General features: G+C 36.0%; 1 protein-coding gene across 1 annotated transcript in view; it reads left to right on the top strand.

The window, feature by feature from the left end:
- LOC121385772 (semaphorin-2A-like) overlaps positions 1–25,691 on the top strand; it is a 205,508-nt gene that overhangs the window by 16,808 nt on the left and 163,009 nt on the right. Inside the window, exon 2 of the mRNA XM_041516561.1 lies at positions 11,968–12,051. The gene's annotated coding sequence lies outside the window, so the exon portion shown is untranslated. The remainder of the gene's footprint in view (positions 1–11,967; positions 12,052–25,691) is intronic.

The following is a 25,691-nucleotide window of genomic DNA, read 5'->3' as shown; positions in this document are numbered from 1 at the left end:
AAGGTTTAAATCTAGATTTTAATGTTTGAGTATATGTGATCAAAAAAAAAATATTCCATCTTTTAAGCCTACCCTCCCTCCCCTCCCTCCCTCCCTCCCTCCCTCCCTCCTCTCTCTCTCTCTCTCTCTCTCTCTCTCTCTCTCTCTCTCTCTCTCTCTCTCTCTCTCTCTCTCTCTCTCTCTCTCTCTCTCTCTGTCTCTCTCTTTCACACACACTTTTAGCAGAAAACATTATGAAGTCAATTAATTTGAAATACACACAGTAATGAGCAAAAAAAAAAAAAATCTCTTACTGTCTTGTTCTCTCTCTGTCTCTCTAAAATAAATATTAGTCACCAAATGGATGTATTTTAAACTGTGCTCAGGTGTCAACTGTCATTACATAAATGTGTTTTTTCATTCCTTTGAGCATCAAGAAGTGTCAGTGCATATTTCGGGGGGGGGGGGGGGTGTGTGGTGTTTACAGTCAGAATGACAGAGATCATATTTTGTGTTCAGGGCTGTGATTTTGTTTGTCCAGCGTTCCTCCAGTCTTGCTCTGCAGGTCATGAGAACGGAACTGTCCAGTGAGACACAATGTCAGCTAGTTTATGAATCCCCTCTATGAAAAGTTCCACTCATCCATGCGTGATTTACTCGTGTTGGAGAGTTCGTTCAGTGACAGGAATTACACCTAGCCCAATAGATGCATTCTGTTTTGTCTTTCACTTCATTAACCCTTTTTGGAGCCGAGCGTAGTTTAGTTTTTTCACCGTACCTAAGTCTTTCTCAATTAGTGAGTCATTCGGCCCATTACAAAAATACATCTGTATACTGCTTGGTGTTTCATGGACCGTTTATAATGTGGTGGCAAATTGGCGTATTATCATTGTTCACAGTGTGATTGGCAGCAATGAGATAAACTATCGCTGGTGTGATTAATCTCTGTGGCTAATCCCCTGTGATTGCCGCGGTCACACCAAGAGACACTTTTTGAAGGTGCATCTGTCATTGTTCGATTTATTGGCACAGATTTTCATCATCTGTATATATAGAACCATATTAGTTTGTTTGTTCTATGGCAAGAGCATTTCTTAACAAGTTGTTTGGACAGACTGGTCAGAGGTTTCTAGTAGCGTTTGTTTGATGGTTCAAAGGTCATTGACTATTGGTCATTCTCCTGTTAACCGTTAGTTAGACAATATGATCTTGGGATGAAAAAGATATACGTAGCTCATGAAAATAATGCATCACGGTACTTTTGGGTTTGGATATGTACACATGAAGAGGAATTTATAATGGTTTACTGCCTGTTTGCCGATCCACTTCATATATTTGAATAAATATTGTTTAAACCCCCCCCCCCCCCCCCCCCCCCACAGAAATGTAACTTTAAAAGTTCATAACCAAACAAAATATGATTTTATTTTCACCAAGTTTACTTTAATTCTATTCATTGTATATGTCTCAGTTAGACCAAAAGCAATAGAAAGTGGTATTAAGCTGAATATTTTAGGAAGGTAGTGTCTAGCACAAGTTTAAAAAAAAGGGAAAATTCCCCTTATCCTTTAGAACTGAAAAGTTCAAGATGGTGTCCAAAATGTCCACCGTTGTTTTATTTTCATAGAAACTCTTCCTCTTGGATCATAAATCCATGGTATGGAAAAACTATGATGGAAACAATATAAACTGTCTATCCATTTAGCTACTATGAAAAGAAAGAAAGGAATGTTTTATTTAACGACACATTCAACACATTTTATTTAAGGTTATATGGCGTCAGACATATGGTTAAGGACCATACAGATATTGAGAGAAGAAACCTGCTGTCGCCACTTCACGGGCTATTCTTTTCGATTAGCAGCAAGGGATCTTTTATATGTACCATCCCACAGACAGAGTAGTACATACCACGGTCTTTGATATATCAATCATGGTGCACTGGCTGGAATGAGAAATAGCCCAATGGGCCCACCGACAGGGATCGATCCCAGACTGACTACGCATCGAGCGACTGTTGTGCCACTGGGCTACGTCCCGCACCTAGCTACTATGAATGCGACCAATTGTAATGAATTTCACTATTGTCCAAGCACTTCTACTCTGCGTGTTATCACTATCAATCATAACCACACTTACGGCTAAGTATATTTGTCATCCATGTTTTCGTTATGCAGATCAGCTGTAGACTTGCAGACACTGATACATTAAGCTGTGCTAAGCCAGGAATGTTGTGCGGTGGGGACCTCACCTCGTGAACCTGCCCTGTCTGGAGGGGAGATCACACCCTATAATCCCATCATTACTCCAGAGCGAAGCACCTGTGGTGGCCAGACAGTCAGAGAATGTAGGTAGACTTGTAGGATAGGCTTCACAACATGTAGATCTCTCGACAGCGCTAATTATAACACTCTCTACAGCTGAGAGGTTTACAGCTCTAGATCAGGATAATTAGAGAGATATTATTGGAAATATTTTATCTTGTTTAAGTGCAGTGCTATAAGGTAAATTGTATGATTTAAGAACAGTGTTGTATGTTTTTGCTGTTTTGATAAATGAATGGTTTTGTATATTTGTAAAAAGACACATTTCATATTTTAAATTTTTGTAGTAGCAGCCAATGTGAAAATTTTAAAAATGATATAGAAGTTACTTAAAGTGATTAATTGTAACAAATGGTTATTAATTATCAAACTTAGTTTATCTTTAATTATGTTTTTGGATTGTTTTTTCTATACAGAATTAAGAGTCAGACAAATAGAAATAGTAGATCGTTTTAACATTCCCACAATAAGTGATATATTTCACAACAATAATTCAGTGCAAAGTATACAAAAAGGTTTCACCACAGTGACTACTTTTTTTATCAGCACTAGATAGCAGGAAACACACTTCACCCATGAAGAGCATAATATACAACAATCACAGAATACTGTTTGGATCAAGAAAAGAAAAACAACATGATAGTTTTAGTTGAGATGTGTCAAACAACATGTCATTGCATGTAGTGTCAGTCTATTGCCTGATTCCAGACATGGAAACAAGCAATGTGTCTGATAACCCATGTACAGGATACCACAAAATACAGACCTGGTAACCTGGTAACAACACATTTGTATTTCCTTTATTATTACTATAAAATATTTTCACAGACACATACATTGATACATTGTTATTAATTCATGTCACTGTTTTGAAACTGTATGTGTATCTAAATAACAGTATTAACACACAACTGATCAAAATTTAGGTGGTGTAGTTTTAGCTTTGTAAGATTTCATGGAGAACAAAGTACCATTTTCAACTTTCTTAACATGTGATAACTTCCTGGTAACATGAATGACTGTTCTCGACTTAGTTTGTAATTCACAAAGCTCTCCAAAGCTCTCTAAAGCTCTCTTTAGCAATGTCACATCATTCTTGCTTAGCTTAGTAACTGGTTTAATGTGTCCATATACCACTAGGATTTTGAACACTCCTATCCCGAGTCCGGCCTCTGATCGGGGGTCTGACTCGGGACAGGGATAATCATTCTTGCAAGTCTTTTTGCATTGCACTGTAAAATTGCAAAGTTGTGAGAGTTTAGTGAATTATCCCCCTGCTACCATATTCTTATTATTTGCATTAGCATTCTGATGGATTCAGATTAAACCAGTAAACAGGATGCATGCCTGTCTGTCAAGATACACGACTCTTGCCCTGGTATGAGAGATGCCTAGAGCTGTTATTTGTCTTCCTATTCAGCAATGACAACAGTGTATATTGCTCAAACAGAATGGAAATCCGAACATGTTTTTAATCTGTGCAGTTATTTCAGATAATGTGGGTTGGACCTTGGAATGGAAATACAGACACGTAGTTAATTAAAATGTCAGGATTTCATTGACACACCTTGCTAATGTTACATACGGTGTTTACTGTTATCATCAGATTTGTAACATAAGTTAAATTGAACCTCCATATAGATATACATACGCATGTACCTAGTGCAAGCATTCAGTCCAAGGGGATGAAGAGTGGGCTGTACTGGTAGTTTAGTAGTAAAGTGTTTACCAGACATGCATTGGGTCATATGATATCAGTTGCCCTCAGTAAACTCAATGAGATAGCACCAATATTAATTACCATAGCTGTGGTATGAATTGCCATGCCATGGGTTATGGGCTTTACAAACGGCAGATGGGGTGGGGTTTTTAGGGGTTTGTTTTTTTAGGGATTTTTTTTTTTTTGCTGCTGGATTACATTATTGCCATTGGTTGAAGGAATAATTTTTGTTTTTAATTTTCTTTATATTTATTGCAAAAGTTACTGGTTGAAGGCTCAGAATTACTGTAGGTGAGCATTTTGTCTCTGGTAAAAATCTTTAAACAGTGCTATAGATAAGACATTCTTTTAAAGTTCGAGTCAATGTTTTATCCAGTCTCAACCACTGTCATATGACTGGTATATTTCAGTTTTAGTATGTGATGTGTGCTGTGTTTGTGAAAGTGCATTTAAAAGATCCCGGCCAACGCACTGTCTATTTTGCGATCCCCATCAGAGGGACCATTGGGCTATTTCTCGTTCCAGCCAGTGCACCATGATTGGTATATCAAAGGCTGTGGTATGTACTAACCTGTCTGTGGGATGGTGCATATAAGAGATCCCTTGCTTCTAATCGAAAAAGTAGCCCATGAAGTGGCGACAACAGGTTTCCTCTCTCAATATCTGTGTGGTCCTAAACCATATGTCTGATGCCATAGAACCATAAATAACATGTCTTTCTTTAAAAGATCCCTTGCTGCTGTTCAGTAGTAGAAGTCCATATAGCAATAGTATGTTTCCCATCTTATTATCTAAATTAAATGTCAAAATAATTAGCTGTAGTTTAAAATGTGCTAAGGTGTCAACTATTCCTTTCATATGGTCAGTAGTGTTGAATTGACAGTCAGTATCATAGTCAACTTCTCACACTATAGATGAGGATTTTAATTGCAGTCACGGTTTGTGTGATCCCGTATTTCTTTCCATTAGTATACATTTTGTATATCTGTTAGTGATATAGAAACTGAATGAATGAATGAATGAATGAATGAATGAATGAATATGAATGAATGAATGAATGAATGAACCAACGAACAAATGAATGACTGAGTGAGTGAATGAATGAATGAATGAACCAACGAACAAATGAATGAGTAAGTGAATGAATGAATGAATGAATGAATGAATGTTTAATGATGCCCCAACACTGGAAATACATCAGCTGTTAGGTGTCAAACTAAGTTAAATGCTTCGATGAAGTGATGATCACCAGAGTACGATGAATAACTGCAGTTAGCAATACAGATAATTAATATGAACTCTATTACTTTTTATTGGTGTCCACAGGGTCGTGTGTTTTCACAGTGTCCATCAAATACCACGTCAATTTGACCACATTATCTTGTCAATGTACTGGATTGACACAGCTACTGTAGATGATATATGAAATAAATATGTATGAGTGTTCACTTAATTGTACTGTGATTTTAAACACTCTTGAATGGGATGCATGGTTTGACCTTTAGGACAGTTAGATTGCATTTTGTTAACTATTAACACCCAAGTGTTTTATTTCATTGCATTTTCATTTTAATTTGGTGTTCATGTTTATATCCATTTAACTTTTGGTCTTCAGTAACACTGTCCTGGACACACACCTCAGCTGCCTGTTACTTACATAGTTAGCTAATGGTTAGTGAGAATGAAGTGGGTGTAATGGTCTTTTACCTTCCCACTGACTTATTAAACTTTATTTTTGATGGGAGCCAGCAATAGGATGTGAACCATTAAAGGGACATTCCTGAGTTTGCTGCAATTTTTAAGATGTTAACAACTAACAGAGACTTTTTAACTATTGTAATTACATATCAAATATATTTTTCTGCATAAATATTAGTGGCTGTATAGTAAGTGTGTTTTTGATCGTTCTAATATTTGTACTAGGTTAAATTTCATTTTATTTCCTAAAAAATATTTTTTTTGTACGTACAAAATTATTTGAAGACAAAATCCAGTTTGCGTTTCTTACAAATATTAAGCCGACCAGAAACCCACTTAATATATACTCACTGATATTCTAAACAAGAAAATATATTTAATATGTAAGTTTAATCGTAGAAATATTTTATTAATCAGGAACATCTTATAATGTAGCAAACTCAGGAATGTCCCTTTAAGGCCACCTAAACTGTGTGCCAGGTGCAAATTTTTTATTATTATTTCCTTTTTAAGCAAGAAAAATGTTAGAATGTAATAAATAACTCCACTGTCAACACTAGGTTAAACATGAGATGTTCTGTAACAATCCAGTTGAAACAGCTAATCCTTGAAGGTCAGTGGAAGAACTCTGAATTATTACACTATTTTATTACACTATTATCATTCTAATTTGTCAAGAAGCCTCGAACTGTGCAGCTCATATGACTTCTATCAGTTTGTTAAGTGTTGATGTTTCAACTTTTTTCACAAGTTTTTTTACCAGTCTCTTTGTGATGGAATGTTCCATGTATGAAGAGTTTTCATAAGCTTATATCACCATATGACACCATCGGATCCTACTGTGAGATGACACTTGAGTTTTTTAAAAGTCTTTATCACCTTTTAAACAGCAGTCGTCTTACAGACACCCTGTCGGACTCTTATCAATTTCCATTTTAATATGGTCGGGGCTTTTTAATTCTAATGAGCTCCCAGCTGCATGCCTCATGCATAAATCATTCTTGACTTGTGTTCAGTGGTGGATTAAATATCATAAAGGATCGGGATGAATCTTGTGATCATTTCTTTCACTGTATGTTGTGGTTACATGTTAAATGTTTTGTTGCCTTGTAATGGGCAGGAATGTACATGTTTGTATATAGATTAGATAGTCATCTTGCTGTTCTGTATATTAATGAGGGGTGAGATATAGCTCAGTGGTAGAGCACTTGCCTATTGTAATAATAATGACACCACTAGAGCACATTGATTAATTAATCATCGGCTATTGGATGTCAAACATATGGTAATTATGACTATTAGTCATCAGAGGAAACCCGCTACATTTTTGCTAATGCAGCAAGGGATCTTTTATATGCACTTTCCCACAGACAGAAAAACACATACCATGGCCTTTGTCCATTTGTGGTGCACAGGATGGAACGGAAAAAAAACCAATCAGCTGAATGGATCCACCGAGGTAGTTCGATCCTGCGACGCAAGTACCTCACGTGAGCACTCAACCGACTGAGCTAAGCACCGCCCTTGCCTATTGTATGATGATCCGTTGTAGGTTAGATTACCTTCAACTGGGTTTAAGCTGTCATTTGCCACATGTAATTTAAAGTTGAATTTGGAGACGTTATGTCATTAGCAATTCGCCAAAAAGCTCATTTGAAAACCATGTGTTATTTGTATGTGTATAGCTATTTTAAAAAATAATTCTATTTTCCTAAATGTTACTTCAATTTTGGCTGCAGGTTTTCTGATCAACTTCGCCAAATTTTGCTACTACTGTTAAGTTTTAGCATCCAGCTTAAACCCTACATGTACTTAGTAGATTTGAGTTTTCCACCATCTCAATCAATAGCCTAAGAGTGGCAGCTGAAAACTCAAATTGTTGTAGTTTAAAATGTGCTGAGGTGTTCTTTTCATATACTAAATGTACAGACAGAAAAATCTGTATTTTCCAGAAGATAATAATTTGAACCATGCATTTACTATTTTGCCATATAATAGTTTTATTATCATTATTTATTTAGCTGCCTCTGTTTGTAAGTTTTACTTGTCTAAAGGGTCATGTTTTTTATTTCAAGAGCATAACAAACCAATACTCTTTGCCAATGAACAATACTCTTGCCATCTTTCTAAAAGGACTACAGAAAAAAAATCCAAAAGCTTGTCAATTAAAAATAGCTTTACTTATCATTTATTATTTTTAAGAGCTTACATTGATGCCATATCCTCCCTCCCATTGATTATCCATTTGTTTATACAAGGACACCACACGAGGCCTCCAGAAGGGAGACAGACCTGTAAAACTATTAAAGTAAATTTGATCCAAACAAGAAGATAATCTGACACTAATAAAGACTGATACATGTAAAATTACACGTTATTAACCATTCAGATAAATGAATAAAGACTGATATGTGTAAAATTACACCTGATTAACTCTTCAAATAAATTGACAGGATGAGATTTAACCAGTGTCATCAGATGAGTGAATGTGTGGGATTTCACAGCCAAGGAATTGGTTACATGTATTTACTCAGATTTTCATTAAATTAATGTTTAAATGCAGCTGCTGAATGCTAAATCATTTAATAATTTGATTATCTGTTGAGGTTTGCATCAACATGCCTAGATAAAATGATAAATAATATTTAAAAAATCAAATAGTGAAAACATTTTTCAGTGTGATAGTTTAGAATAATGGCAGGTGTGCAATATTTGTAAATCATATGTATTAAATCACGGAAATGTGCTATTAGGGTTATAGTTACATTTAACAAGAGCTAATAACAATTTATTTTAACTAGCCATGCTGGCATTCATAATTTTAAAGCTAAGTTCAAGTATGTACATTATGAGGTATAGACTTTATGCCTTGAAAAAGGAACTTTTTTTTTTTAATCCCCACCTGTCATAACTTCACTTTAATGAAAACATATTTCTTTTAAGATTTGTAGAACTGGTCTCCTTACTTTGAAATTTCTTGCCTGGAATTATCAGTCAGTCAATAGACTGCTATCCTGCTATTTCCAAACGAAGATCGAGGCCTGTGAATGAGATTTTGGCAACTGTATTTGATCTATGACAATGATGGTCCACTGAATACCTAAACTGAAAGGACATGAGCGTGATTGAAGCGATAGTGTGATCAATAGCTCAGGGCTTACATGGTAAATATTTGAGTCGTGCGATCTCCCTCACCCCACGAGCTACCCTATTTAGTACTGTGGTGGCAGTTGACCTTTTGTTTGAGTAAATTCTCTATTTGAAGTGGTCTCTCAGAAAATGCTTGAGATGTTCCATCACAATCCATCTAACATACTGGCAGACTATAATGTGCACCATCTGTCCATCAAAGTGCCACGTGTTTGTCTATATTCATCTGACAAGTGCTCTGTGATCAGAGCAAACAACTTAAGCAGGAACATGGTACACTTGTAATACAACTCTTTTGTGTTTAAAATATTCCATAAGCAGTGCAGAGCAAATATCAGTCTGGCTTTATCAGAGTGAAAGTTTGAATGGAAGGAGATCTGTTCGGCATAAATTCTATTGGATATTGTTTCCAACTGGGCAACATCAGAGACTTCTGTCTCATTAGCATATTAAAACGGTTTTGGCAGTGGGTAATGTATTTAGCTATTTTATTTTATCATGAATACAAATGTTCAGTGTTCATAAATAGGTTTCCAGCCCCATAATTGTAATAAATTTTTAAAGAGAGAACAAAGCAAAATCTTTTATTTTTATTTAAACATGGTTGGTTTAGATGTTTTTTAAGGTGTATAAGAGTCTTGTTGATTGCACAGTAACTGGATGTGCAGAAACAAATCTAGTAGCCTGTGGACTACTGGGTTTAGACATCTGGTAGCCCGAGCAACAAATCAGTAACCAAAACACACCAGGCTATACCATTAAGGTCAAGCCCTGTGTTTCAAATGTCATATAAAAATAAAAAGTTTCTAGTTTCCAAAAGATTTTTTTTAATATTTCTTAAGTTATAAAATAAAAGTTTGTAAGCGTTTATTGTTGCAAAATAACTTTGACAAATTAAAAAATATATGATTAAATCATATTTATTTTTATTTTGGAGCACCCTTGTTGTTGCAAATGTTTTATTGCAAAATTGCACTTTTGCATGTCTACCACACTTTGAACAGTTGCATTTTTTGTTTCATGTCTAGGTACATATTATTTACAGACATGTTTTAAAGGATATATTGTGCAGAAGTCATGTAACTGAGCCTGTAAAATCTTGTAGCTCTCCATGCCTCGTACAATGGGAATCCCCTTCTGAATGGTTTAGCCATCCACTTCCCAATGTTTGTCTGCCGTGACACCTAACACATCTCCATGCTAGCGCCACCGCAATATGATGTTTTCTAGAATAACATCCGTAATGAGTGCGGGCTTGTCCTCCCATTACTGCCTACTCAGTCACGGCTCCCCAACACCAGAGCTGTGACTTCCCTCATTGACGGGGTAGATTTTCACACCTCGGCTCTTGTCCTTGCGGTTGGCTTTGCTGCCTCTTGCATTTGGCTTTTTAACTGACTTTCCAGGGAGCACGGCCTCCTGAGCAGAGATACAATGGAGGTAATAAATTGCTCACTCTAATTGGCTAACTTTTCTTCCCAGACCAGTAAGTCCGGCTATTGACAAACACCAAGGAAACGGGAGATTTACGGATTCCTGCTGGGTTGGTGATTTGGAGGCTGAAGATGGGTTGGGATTCTTGCATAACTGATGTTGGGGGGTAGAGCAGTTCTGCTGGACAGAAGGTCCCGAAGCGGATGTCTGGATTGTGACTGGATTGTGACCCGATTGTTAAGTAAGTGGGTGGAAAGTGCCAGGCTTTTGTGCTGTAAGTGGATTTGTTGGTCAATGCCATCTGCTGATCACTGTAAATGTGATAGAAGTTAAACTTGGAGTGGTTTTTTTTTAAAAGTTATCATAAGAAAATTACAAACCAACTTCATGATTGTTAAAGTGAAAATTCTTCAGCTACATATAAATAGCAGCCTTTTGTTTTAATAGCAGTCTGTAGGTGCCAGTTTTCTGTTCACATATATACTATGCTCACATTAGCTGCTGTTACTGTGTATGAGGGAAAGAAAGAAATGTTTTATTTAACGACACACTCAACACATTTTATTTATGGTTATATGGCGTCAGGTGTATGAGGGAGACATTTTTGAGTATGCCAGTATTGAGGAGCCATCTTTTGATACGCCCTTAGTTGATTAATTTTACATTGCTATTGTAACAGATAAATCAATGTTCACTGAGGGGATTCGAACCAGGGAAACTATGCAAAAGCAAAAATCATTGCTCTACATTACCAATAATAGCACTTCATACTAGTACAGCACTTACACTGTTATTTCAATTGATTGTTGTCTTTTCCATTTCCTCAATTACTCTCAACAATCAGTCAATCTCTGTGAGTTTACACATCATCTCACTGGTATCCGTTCCTACCACACGGTCATCACACACACATTCCTGACAACTCTTTTGTCCCTTCATCATGGATCTCCTGTCTCATTGCACTTCATCTATCACCTCTCAATACAATTCCGTCATACGTGGCTTATAACCCATTAAGTAGTGTAAGTTAACAAGGACCCTTCAAACTCCACCCCACAAATCTTTGTAATTTTCCATTCTATTAACCCAAAGTCGTGATTTCTCTAGCTCACTGTAAAAATTGCACTCTGTACGTCTTTTTTTTTTTTTTTTCACCTGATGGATTGACTTGGTGAATAACTGTAGGTATAGTGAGGGTACTGATCCATGTTATTATAATCCTTTCAGGGGTGAAGCTGTGGCTCTAGCAGTTCAGGCAATTAAATATAAACGTGGTTACACCTCACGGAGCAGCCCATACCATTAACAGTTTGTGGTGCGTGTGTATGGAACACCAATAGAAAGCAGTGTTGTGTGTTAAAAAAATACCTCTGTGAGCCTGAAACCCAATAGACAGCAGTGTTGTGTGTTAAAAAAAACCCAACCGTGTGAGCCTAAAGGGCAAATCGACAGCAGTGTTGTGTGTTAAAAACCCCCAACAGTGTGAGCCTAAAGGACCAGTAGACAGCAGTGTTGTGTAAGTGTGTAAAAAAAAAGTCCACCAACCCTACCATGTGAGATCGTAAGATGGGCCTCCTCTGGTTGATGTCTCTATTAACCTCATTGTCAACACTGAATGCTGTGTGGTGTTGTATCGCTATTCAAGTTATTTCCTATTTTCAGATTTCAAGATAGTATCGACACTGTGAGGATTGGATTATGATATGACTGCTCTGCTGATAGACGTTTATTGCATACTGATTTGTGGTGAGTAGACAGGGTTTTTTGCTTTTATTGTTTTGTGCATTTACAACATAAAAAGGCGAGATATAGGTGTTACTTTTCTGATGGCATATATTACGTACTGATTTGTGGGGAGTAGACAGGGTTTTTGTTTTTATTGTCTCGCTTTATGAAGTACATATTACTTTCCTGGTGGCGATGACAACAGCATCAACTTTGTGTTTAGCTCAGTTTTACTTACAAATTGTAAGTCCTAGATAAATAAAACTTGGTTTATAGCTGCACCTATGGATGTTCATCACAATGTATGTGAAAAAAAACTAAAACTTAAAATTGTAATTGAATTTGTTTTTAAATATATATTTTTAAAATTAATTATTATTATTTTTTTTTTTTTTAAACATGCAACTATGGATGCAACTGTTGGTGGGAGGGGTAAGTTTGCAATTGCTCCAGGGCTGTATCTTGTGGGGGGGGGGGGGTTAAGAGTGCAATTGCCACAACCTCATGATAGCTATACAAATGCATCTAAAAAGTGTCCTTATTCTCATGCTGGAGAAAAACTTTTCCAACTGCCCCAATTCTTTTTTTATTGCACCCCATCCATATTTTAAGCCACGTACTGACCAGAATACATTTACTGTGGTACCTGTTTCCTCCCAGAATGGCATGGGTACTGGGTTCACATCCTGGTACCTGTTTCCTCCCAGAATGGCATGGGTACTGGGTTCACATCCTGGTACTTGTTTCCTCCCAGAATGGCATGGGTACTGGGTTCACATCCTGGTACCTGTTTCCTCCCAGAATGGCATGGGTACTGGGTTCACATCCTGGTACCTGCTCCATCCCAGAATGGCATGGGTACTGGGTTCACATCCTGGTACCTGCTCCATCCCAGAATGGCATGGGTACTGGGTTCACATCCTGGTACCTGCTCCGTACCAGAATGGCATAGGTACTGGGTTCACATCCTGGTACCTGCTCCGTCCCAGAATGGCATAGGTACTGGGTTCACATCCTGGTACCTGCTCCGTCCCAGAATGGCATAGGTACTGGGTTCACATCCTGGTACCTGCTCTGTCCTAGAATGAGAATCTGTATTAATATGTACAGCTCGGACAGCACCTCTTTTGATGCTCTTCCACAACTAAATCCCTCATTACCTGGCAATAATTTTTAATGGAACTTGATTTATTTCTATGTAAATTATGTTGCACATATCCTTTCTTTAGTATTTCCATGGTTTGATATATCCATGTTTCAGGTATGTCCTCATTGTTATGTATATCCATGTTTCACTGTAATCGACTGTCTACATGATATCAGCTGAGCTATATATTGCAGTTTGCGCTTGTATGACATTAAATGTTTGTTCCTTTCATTCACTACTGTCAAATGCATACATAGAAAAGGTCACATGGTGGGTTTTTTGGTGCATAGCAAATGAAAGGTTATTATCTGTGATAAGTGACAACTTTGTCATTTGTCAAACCGTAAAGTCATAAGCTAAATAAGTTTACACAGTAATGCTTCTGTTTGACTTGGAACAAAATTAATTTTAACTGTATATATAACACTGAGCACGGGTAAAAATACTGCAGAAAAGGATATCATACATTAGTAAGAGTTCATATATTCACCAGATTGTATGAAAACATCCTTAATAATCATTCCACTGCCCCGAGGTATAATGGGGCCTGGTTTTGAAATGGGACAGTCATTACCTTCCGACTGTTGGTTCAACTAAATTAAAAAAAATTCAGTCCAAGTCAAGTATTCATAGCTGATCTGTGATCTGAAGCTGTCCTTGCGGCTATAGGCACTTGCCCTGCACCAGTGGGGACCGTTATATGAGTACATACGATAATAGGATCAGAAATTGATTTTATGATCCAATTATGTGGTAACAAGTTCAGCAAGAGGAAGCATTTGTCGGAGTCATTCGCCACTAGGCTCACTCATCGCTCCGTGGTGTGACCGGGCTACGGACATTGATGGGCTCATGTTTTTGTGCACTCGCAATCTAAGTAACTCTGAATTGACACACAAATTGGATTCAGATTATAGCTGTGGATTCATTTTTCTATATGGGGCGAAGGGATAAGTGGTTTGAAATTGGCATTTTCTCTCGTGTTTGTGTGGCGTGAATAGCATTTCTCTGTTCAGGTTATGTTGCTTATCTGATTACGGTGGTGAAGTGGTGAACGGTTGAAATGAAGGAATTATTAGGTTCGTTCATTCAACTGGATATGTATTTTGTTCTGCCAGGATTAGCCGTGGTGTTGAAGTGCCGGCTATCCATATAGGCTTCACGCCACCCTAATCCTCTGCTGAACTGGTAACATAATGTTGCCTGTACTCCGATGTATTCCATTACAGTGGCTAACAGGCAAAATGGATGTTATTATTATAGACATTTTGCTGTTCTGGGATTAGTTACAGTGTTAGTTTTTTCTTAAATGACCTGGCGGCTTTTTTAAAATTTAAATAAATAATTTATTGTTATTATATTTTGGATTGCCTGTTCAAAATTTTTCATACCAAATATGTAAGTAATTCTTATCTGTTAATTATTTCTAGACAGATGCATATATATTCTATTGTGTTTCCCCTCCATATTGTCCACTTTTTTACTCGGATGCACTGTGAGAAACTTTATCTATGATAGATATACATATAAACTTTCATTAAGCATAGGAATGGTAAAACTGCTCAGTACACTTCAATCCACTTTTTTTTTCTTCTCTTTTCTTTTAAACTCGATCATCTCTCATTTTAGTAAGAAGCAAAATTCTGCTTCACTTTGTGCACGGTAGATCTTTATTTACAAGAGCTATAGACATTACCAATCCTTCATGATATCTGATATTCTGCAAATTATAAGGTATATTTCCAATGTAGAGAGTCGGGTCTTCAGCTTGTGAGCTGTATACGATTTCTACCTAATCTGAATAACGAAAACCATTGTATGCCAGTTTTATTATACATTGCAGAAAACCCCCAACCATATAGTCCTACTAAAATAAAATCAATATGGGCATGACTTGCCTGCCCACACTATGATACAAAATTCCCAATTTGCTTCTAAACCAAAGTAACACTTAATCGCTTATTGGTTTATAGCATAAATCAGTTATTTGCATAAATCAATTATTTGCATATTATATACTGCGAAGAACCATTTAGCTTTAAAACTGTATAAATTATATCACATAACTGAATGGTCTTACAATAAAGTGAGCATGTTGGTTATTTGCTTTTGAAAAAAAAAAAAAATCTTAATATTTGGATATAAATCTTCCATAGATCTGTAGCTTTAGTTTGACATCCAATAGCCAATGTATTTTTTGTGCTGGGATGTTGTTAAACATTCATTTATGCATTAATTAAAAAAATTGTAATATTTAACCAGAATCAATTGAAATTGCATTTGAAAACAATTTCACACTGCTTGTTTTCATAGGTATATGGACAAAGCTTTAATATTTCTCCAGTGTTGCATTAATTGGATTGGATTAGAAACTATTTACGTGCCCATATCCACCCATCTATTTACGTGCCCATATCCACTGAGGTTCAGGCACGCCCACCTCGGACTTAGCCTCTGACTTCGCCAGTGACCAATTCCAGGGCAGGAGTGGGGGGGGGGGGGATTGAGTTTGAGGTGGGCAGAATTTGGAAAAAAGCCATTTAGCGAGAGTGCGGACCGACTAGTAGACACCAAGTGGTAGCCAAGCTGTAATTGGCTGAAGTTCGATTCCTTGGTTAAACCTGTCAAAAACCTAAGTCTACAGAGAATAACTGCATCCAGCCATGTCTGGACTCTAAAATTAAACCCAAAAATAGTTTTGACTGCTCGGTCTAAAAGGTTTTAAGGTGATTTGAGCAATTGAATGGGCGCCAAAGTAAAGTGTGTCGGACTATTTATAAAAAAAATAAACATAAGAATTTTGAACCACAGCCACAAAGTTTTAAAGTCCAACTAAGCCCATTGAGTATCATGTGAAAAAGACTACATCTACTTATAGATGTTTAGACACCTTGAGAAGCTATTCAAATATCGTTACCTTGTATGTTGAGTAAAGCAATTGGTCCTGATTGACGTGTTGAGAGAAACTGAATGCCGGATATCTGGCAACAAATGGATGCATTTCTTCATCATACAAGACAGGCATACCGACATGAACGACAGACAGATAATAACAGTTTCAAGTTTCCATGCTTATTAATGTTTGGTCTCATACCATGAAACTGAGATAATCTGAGAGCTTTTTAACTAGGATTTCCATATTTGAAAAGTGTTTTTGGGGACAAATTATGTTGTTGGTTCAAGGAAAACTATGTGTTGTGTTTGAAACAATTTAAACAACTAGTTTATACCAATCATGCAAGAGGACTTAATCCATTTTAAAATCTCAGACCGACCACTCATCAGTCAACACTAGGCTACATTCTGTCCCAAGCTTAAATATGACAAAACTAAATTTTTAGTTGTAACATGTGACAGTCTTATGCATTATAAGCAGAAGATTTTTTTTTTTCAAAAAGGTAAAATACATATTATGCTGATTCTTTATATCCATTCTTATGGGATCTTTCCTTTTTTCCTTAAAGGGATAGTAAACTCAAACATGAGCCTTATGTGTTGGAAAAATACATACCCGGACCACCAACACATACTGACACTTTAAGAAATGAAAAACACGTAATTTTAAGAGTTAATAAAAAAAACACGATTATTCATGCTAACTGGGGGCAGCCATTTTCTTTTGTTTTCATTGAGTCTGGAATTCTAGCTTGGGGCGAAGTGATGTCAGCTCTGACCAACTCCTGTATGCAGTGTAAACAAATGCAGTCATTTATGACAAGGCACTTCACTTTCATCAACCTGACTTGTAAAACAACATAAATGACTTGATAATATAATAAACTATTTAACTAAATATATTTCAATTTGCATTAATACAATAAACTGGGGTTATATTATTTTTCTCTCTTAAGAAATCCAAAGAAAAAATGCATACTATTAGGCCTATTGGTAGAGTATGTTGGAGTAATAATGACCACTCACAATACCCAAGTAATAATGTTCTTTTCGTTGGGACTACGTAATTGGTCAGTTCTGTAATTTTAGATGGGAAAGTCTACTTAATCAAGAGGTTTACAGAATGATTTACAGTAATAAAGCATGATGGCTGATAAAGTCCATTACCATTTTAGGGGTGGCAAGTATATCTCAATAGCATGTGATGTTAAAAAAATACAACCTTTAGGTAATTTTGTGTCTAGACTGCAGTAATTAATGGCTTGTCTACTGACAAATATACACCTGTCAATCAGGAATCACAGGTGAAGGCCACTGAACATACTGGTGTAGACCAATTAACTAAGAAAAACTCCATTTATCATTTCAGTACGTAGGTAACTGCATGGACAAAACATGATTCAGTTATTTCGACACTTTGACAATGATGGTTTATTCTGTATTGTAAAATAATATATACTTATTGCTGGCTTACTGGGATGGATATTATTACAGAACACTGCGCAAAAATCAGGTACATTTGTTTCTTCAGTTCTAAGACTAATTCCTGACGTGACGCATTAAATATTACATAACCGCCGGCTTACCAGAGGGCGTATTCACTGGCATGGTACAAAACGGCTGTGCTTATTATATATAATAGCCATCACATTTAACCATTTTATTAATTAACTATAATAATATACTTGTTGATATTAAGCAATGATATACTTACCAGTCTCAAAGCCTTGCACGAGCATCCCTTTAAGGTAATGCTTATACAGTAATTTCTTCTGTACCTGCACATAAATCATCATCAGCATCAAAATAATATAACCATACAAGCATTCCCCCCCTCCCCCATCCAAAAATAATTATAGTAAAGCTCTAATATATGTATTACATTTAAACTATTTTCCAAACACACCTTTTTAAATTGCACTTACCCACTATATAAGTACACTTACGGGCCTTGACCTTAACTATTTTCAGTGGTATCCCACCGGGCTACCAGGTTTTAAAATCTGGTAGCCCTCAGTAAAAATTGGTAGCCCCACAATTTTAATAAATTTAAAAAAAGAGATGAAAAGGCAAAATCATTTACTTTTATTTAAACATGTTGTTTTAAGTGGGTTTTTTAGATGTTTAAGTGTCTTGTTCATTGCGGAGTAACTGGATGTGCCAAATAATCTAGTAGCCTGGTGGACTACTGGGTTTAGAAATCTGGTAACCCGAGCAACAAATGGATAGCCAGAATACCTTGGGCTACCCCTAAGGTCGAGCCCTGACTTACATAATTGAACTTTTCCATAATCATTTGTAAGTGATGACATATAGGGACAATTAAATTATAGCTGCAAGTCAGTATTTGATTAAAGCAAATGATCTATAATACCTGAGTAACCAAGTATTGTTGTGCATGCTAGTTTTAGTTCACCATGGCAGTATTTGCTTTATATAGTCTGTTAATGTTTTATTTTAAGATTACAAGTTATATGATGTTACACCAAATACTTATTTCATTTGTTATCAATAAAACACATTTTAAAAAATAAGATATAATTTTAACTTGGTGCAAGTAAAAAGGTAAAATATGGAGCTTATTTTAATATTTGTCTATGTAATAAATTCATGTACATCTATCAAGATAACCAACCATAATGACATAGTGGCTAAACTAGCTATCGGTCTGTAGGCTGGTAGGTACTGGGTTCACATCCTGGTACATACAGGCTCCAGTTCAAAGTAAGTTTAATTTTCTCACCCACCACACCAATTTCAACAACTAATGATTAACTATTGTCCTGGACAGACAGCCCAACAGCTGATGTATGTTCAGAACAGCGTACTTGAACCTTAATTGGTGATAAGCACAACAATCAAAGATTAAAATAAAATGAAAGAAAAAAGAAAGAAGTGTTTTATTTAATTACAGTTACATGGAAGGAAGAAAATGTTTTATTTCAAGATGCACTCAACACATTTTATTTACGATTATATAACGTCAGACATATGGTTAAGGAGCACACAGATATAGAGAGGAAACCTGCTGTCGTCACTTCATGGGCTACTCTTTTCGATTAGCAGCAAGGGATCTTTTATATGCACCATCCCAGACAAGGTAGTACATACCACAGACTTTGATATACTAGTTGTGGTGCACTGGCTGGAGTGAGAAATAGCCCAATGGGCCCACCGACGGGGATCGATCCCTGACCGACCGCATGTAAAGCGAACGCTTTACCACTGGGCTATGTCCCACCCCTTTCAGTTACATGGAGTCAGACATATGGTTAAGGATCACAGAGATAATTAGAAAAGAAACCTGTCACTACCACACCATGGGCTATTTTTTTAAATTATTAATTAGCAGCAAGGGATCTTTTTTATGCATCATCTCACAGACTGGATAGTACATACCACAGCCTTTGTTGAACACTAGTTGTGGAGAATTGGTGGGAATGAGAAATAGCCCAATGGGTCCACCGACAGGGACATCAGGCGAGCGCTTTACCACTGGACTACATCCCACCCCTAAAATAAAGTGAATAAAATCCACGAGGACCACTGGTAAGCTGGGTCATGCAATTTTGGCTTTGTGATCAGTATCCCTGTTATTTCCAACAGATGGAGTACACTGATTACTGTTATTTCACATCACTGTCTGTGCATGGCCAAGCCAGAGGACAGCATCTGTCTGAGTTTCCAGTCTCTCCAGCTAGCAAAGCGGTGTATTGTTAATATTAAAACTAATTAAAGGAAAGGAATGAGTTTGATGATACCTCAGCACATTAGTAATGATCAGTTATTGGGTGTCAGTGTCTGGTGACTGTGGCCTGTGATTTGTAGTAGAGAGAAGAAAAACACCAACACAATGAAATTGCTGTCACACAGATTTTTATTTTTCTATTACAGTGATGACAAATTAATGTTATAATTTTTCAAACACCCATTTGAAAGAACATTGTGCAGAATTTATGATGTCACATAGCTATATTAAGCATATGTTGTTAATTGATTTGAGGCCAACTGATTGGCTAATGCAGGCTAGTGATGACTGAGGTATCATATCGAAACTGTCCAAAGAAATCAACAGATGTAATAGGGATTGCTATTGATGACACATACAGGGCAACCGTGCAAGCCAAAGGTCTTTAAATAACTCAGCTGGAACATTTGTTTTAATTTGTCCAAACCTAATTTTTGAGGGTAGTTGTATGTCAGAAAAATATAATACCACAATCATGTCTGTTAGATACCTTTTTTCTTACAACTTGTTGATTACAAAGTTAAAGTTTGTTTGATTTATTAATCATCGGCTATTGGATGTCAAACATATGGTCATTTTGATATATAGTCATAAAGAGGAAACCCACTATATTTTTCATTAGTAGCAAGGGATCTTTTATATGTACCATCCCACAGACAGTATAACACATACCACAGTCTTTGATATACCAGTCGTGGTGCACTGGCTGGGACGAGAAATAGGCTAGATGGGTCCACCATCTGGGACCGATCCCAGACCGATCGCACATCAGGTGAGTGCTTTACTACTGGGCTTTGCTGTTTAGATATATTTCGAAAGAACTTGTAAAATATATTGTATCTAATCTAGTGTTCTCAACTAGTCAAATTATGCTGTTAAAATGTTTGTGTTTATGTTTTTAAAATGTATTTATTTATTTATTTATTAAAACATTTTTAATATTCTGAATATTGAGTAGGCATTCACCGAGTTGATATATTCACGTGGCAGACAGCATGTGATTGTTTTACTACTGTTAAAGGTTGGCAGTGGGAGTTGGTTAATTCATTGTTGAGTGATTACTTTCTAATTTGGAGAAATTATGATGGATTAGATGTTTACATTCATACATGAACATCTGTAAAGGTCACATTTAGGAGCACTGAGCTATTTTGGGTTAATCTGCATGAAGTGACTTGAATCATACTGTCAAGCCACCAAATGTATTGGTGGTGTGTGCTTGAGGTTTATGGCCATATATGTTTCTTTTAGGACTTAAATAGCAGGTGAGCTAACTATCTGTTTTATTTTGAATGTGTTCTGTTAAATAAGAGCCACTTCAGAATTGATCTCATGGGGGAGGTGATATAAGCACCATTATCCTTTAACTTGCCCATAATATGCATGTCATAAACCCATTCAAATTTACCATTATTAACTCGTTTACAGCCAGTTAAGACTTGTATACCTGAGTGTAACATTTTGATGAGATTTAGTTGAAGTATGCAACATCAAACTACATTTGTGCTAATCGCTATGACGTCGTATTACCAGTGAGGCAACTTCAAAACTTAGATTTACTAAATATCAAATTAAAATGTAATTTTAGAAGTGTTGGTTATAGGATAAATAGAATTAGATACTCGTGGTTTTTAATATGGAAAATATCAACCTCATCTAGTTAATCGATATTTGTCTCGGCAGAGCCTCGACAGATAATGATTAACATAGATTCGATTGATATTTTTCATATTAAAAAACATTTGTGACGAATCCTCTATTAATTATTATTTGTATGTTTTGTGCATCTACTGCAATCTTTTTTTATACGTACTTGGTTTAAATAACTTGGGGAACTGGACATAGCTCAGTGGTAAAGCACTCTTCTGATGAATTGATCCCCGTCGATGGGCCCATTGGGCTATATCATTCCAGCCAGTGCACTACTACTGGTATTTCAAAGGCCTTGGTATGTGCTATCCTGTATGTGGGATGGTGCATATGAAATACCCTTTGCTACTAATGGAAAAAGAGTAGTGGGTTTTCTCTCTAAAACTCTATGTTTGACATCCAGTAACTGATGATTAATAAATCAGTGTGCTCTAGTGGTGTCAGTAAACAAACTTTTTAACAAAAAAGTCTTCCCACCTTCCTCAATGTTTAAAGTTTATTTAAGTTTCATATCTGTTTGAAAAATTACTAATAATATTTTATTGGTAACATAAAACAAGTGAAATATATTTGATAGCATACATAATGTGAAAGACTACCAACTAGAAATAGTTCATCACATTTGCTTTACATCAACATGAAGCTGTAGATCTATACATGTGAGCCAGTATACTTTTGACGTCACTGACCCCCTCAAAAAGAAAAAAAAAAGAAGAAAGACAAAAAGAAAGAAAGGAAAAAAAGAGAGAATTACTTGTTGATAACTTGTAACTATAGTACACATGCATACATGTGTTCACCATAAAAAATGCATGAGTAACAAACGTTGATACCGTTACTAGAGATATGCCATGCATGTTGCATGTTTTCACAGCTGTTCAGATATCCCATTGATATGGCCAATTTTTTTGTTGCATTAACCTACATAATACTAATATTATTACACCTACATAATACTAATATTATTACACCTAATTATATGCCTGTTATAATAATATTGTTTTAGGGAAAAACACGATGTAATACAGTACTTAAGAGTTTGTGTTTATGTGATATATTGTAGTATCCATCACGGTTGGTGGGCCCTTTGGATTGGTTCATATTTCACCAGTGATCCATGGTATGTGTTATCCTGTTGTGTCTTTATCAAAAACGTTCTTGAGCATTCACATCCAGTAAGGAAATATTCTTGTGTAATCAGTAGAATGGAATGAACAAGCTATGTTAACAAAACACCAGCATAAAAATATACATGGGCAATTGGGTGTGAAACAGAATTAAGTATATAGATAATGAAAAAAAGAAGGAAATGTTTTATTTAACGATGCACTCCACACATTTTATTTATGGTTATATGGCATCAGACATATGGTTAAGGACCACACAGTTATTGAGAGAGGAAACCCGCTGTCGCCACTTCATGGGCTACTCTTTTCGATTAGCAACAAGGGTTCTTTTATATGCACCATCCCACAGACAGGGTAGTATATACCACGGCCTTTGATATCAGTCGTGGTGCACTGGCTAGAACGAGAAATAGCCCAATGGGCCCATTGATGGGGATCGATCCCAGACCGACCACACATCAAGCGAACGCTATACCATTGGGCTACGTCCCGCCCCTATATAGATAATGAGTGCAGTGAAATATGTAACTGTATCTACTGACCTAGTACCAACGTGTAAACATCTCATGCCCGTATGATTTCTTGCTATGCAGTGCTAAGTATATTATTAATTTCAATTGCCTCTCATCTACTTGAACTTCACTTACAGCTGTTAAATCTTAGGCGTATCCTTTTGATACCAGTATAAAGTTTATTAGTCAGATTCTTGGAGGGGACATCTTTGTCCTTCTGTCTGTCTGTCTGTCTGTTTGTCTGTCTGTTCCACATATAGTTTTCCTGATGTTTTCTTTTTCAACAATACCTTGAGATATTTTTATCGTACTGTTACAGATCAAATTTGGCTTTTATGCCGATTTACCCATTTTTGACTGAGTTATGGCCCTTGAACTTAGGAGATATGTAAATTTGTTTTTCAGATTGTTTTTTGCAATGCTTGAAAATATGAGAATGCATTTTGTATAGAGCATTATCATGTTCTGTACAAATCAAGTTTCACTTTCATGGCAATTTACCCATTTTTCACAGAATTATGGCCCTTGAATTTAGGAGATATGGAACTTTGTTGGGCCCCATAGGGAACATGTATCATTTTAGCCGTACTCTCACAATGCTTGTTTAATAGGCAATGATGTAGTAGGATGTGGGAAATTCTAACAAAATAAAGAATTTTCACAGTCAAAAATAATTTCCACTTGTTATAATAACAACATTTTTTAGGTGGGGTTTTTTTCAGTTTAAAAAAAGAAGAAAAAAAAAAAGAATTCACAGTGAAAATTAGGACAATAGCTTAATAAACAGCAAACATTTATAAATGTTGGCCTTAAATAATTTTAAACAGCAAACATTTATAAATTTTGGCCTTAAATAATTTTAAACAGCAAACATTTATAAAGGTTGGCCTTAAATAATTTTAACCCTCACATACGTAACTGACAATGATGAATACATCCAATTACATTCCATCAACTAATTTACTTATAACCGGAAGCATGTAACTATTTCGTTGATTTTAAACTTTGTGTAACATGCTGGTTTTTATCTGCCCTGTTTGGGAAGCCATTATAGACAGATTCCTTATGGTGGTGTTGGCAAAGATACAATGGCATCGTTCCACCACACTGTGTGGTTTTGCTCGAACCTCGTTGGTGTTTGCATCTCTTTAAGAGAATTATCAAGATGATGGCGGAGGAGCTCATTGATTACACAAGTATTAAGTTGGACAGTGAATCTCAGCAACACAAGTGTCTACAGTGATGGGATCCATACTGCCCAATGTGATCGGTAGTCGTTCAGTGTGTTAGCATTTCAAATATTTAACACTGAGGCATTTTTTCTTTCTTTCTTTTTCTTTCTTTCTTTCATTCTTTCTTTCTTTCTTATATTTTTCTTTCTTTCTTTTTTTCTTTCTTTCTTATATTTTTCTTTCTTTCTTGTTTCTTTGTTTTTTTTCTTTCTTTTTCTTTCTTTCTGTGTATTTTCTTTCTGTTTCTTTTTTTCTGTCTTTCTTTATTATTTCTTTTTCCTTCTTCCCTTCCTTGTCTCTGTCCTTATTTTCTATTCTTCCTTCATTCCTTCCGTCCGTCAGTCCTATCTCTCCCTCCCTCCCTTCCTTCCTTTCATTAATTTTTTTCATTTGTGTAGGAGGCAGGGTATTTGAAGGGGTGGAATCTAGCTCAGTGGGTAGAGCGCTCACCTGAGATGCTTGCACCTCATGATCGAACCACCTCAGTGGACCCATTGTCTGATTGGGTTTTTTGCCTTGTCCCAACCAGTAGCATGACTGGTATATCTGTCTGAGATGAATAAATGAATGAATAAATGAATGAATGAATGAATGTTTAATGACATCCCAGCACGAAAAATACATCGGCTATTGGGTGTCAAACTATGGTCATGCAAACAAATAAAATGATATAAGAATTCAAGATTTAAACAAAAACGGTGTAAAGAACTGTGCAAAAATACAAATATCACAGATAGATACTGACTTTTACTCAAAATTTCAATTTTGTGCTGTATTGGCCATTCTCAAAGAGAATGTTACACCCCTGCACCACGGTGAGGTTACAGCACACGCAGGGAACTGTCTGAGAAAATAGATATTAAAGATTTTGTGCTGCTAATGGAAAAATGTAACTACGAGTCAAAAATTGCCAAGTGTTTGACATCCAATATCTTATGATAAATCAATGCGCTGTGGTAATGTCGACAAACAAAACAAACTTTACTTTAAAGTATTATTTATATCTAGCTATAACGATTATTATTTATATCTAGCTATAACGATTATTATTTATATCTAGCTATAACGATTATTATTTATATCTAGCTATAACGATTATTATTTATATCTAGCCTATAACGATTATTATTTATATCTAGCTATAACGATTATTATTTATATCTAGCTATAACGATTATTATTTTTATCTAGCTATAACGATTATTATTTCAAATAGCAAACATGATATTCATTCCTATAATTTATTTGTAATAATGAGTGATTTGACTATCAAGTGTTCTGATAATAAGAAAAAAGTTTTAATTTGTATATCCGTGGAGTTTACGGAGGTGAGAACATTAAAAAAAAAAA

Source organism: Gigantopelta aegis, chromosome 2 (assembly GCF_016097555.1).
Source record: "Gigantopelta aegis isolate Gae_Host chromosome 2, Gae_host_genome, whole genome shotgun sequence".
In the NCBI taxonomy this organism is placed as follows: domain Eukaryota; kingdom Metazoa; phylum Mollusca; class Gastropoda; order Neomphalida; family Peltospiridae; genus Gigantopelta; species Gigantopelta aegis.
Note: the sequence above shows the minus strand (reverse complement) of the source record. Positions and strands in the feature narration are given on the sequence as shown.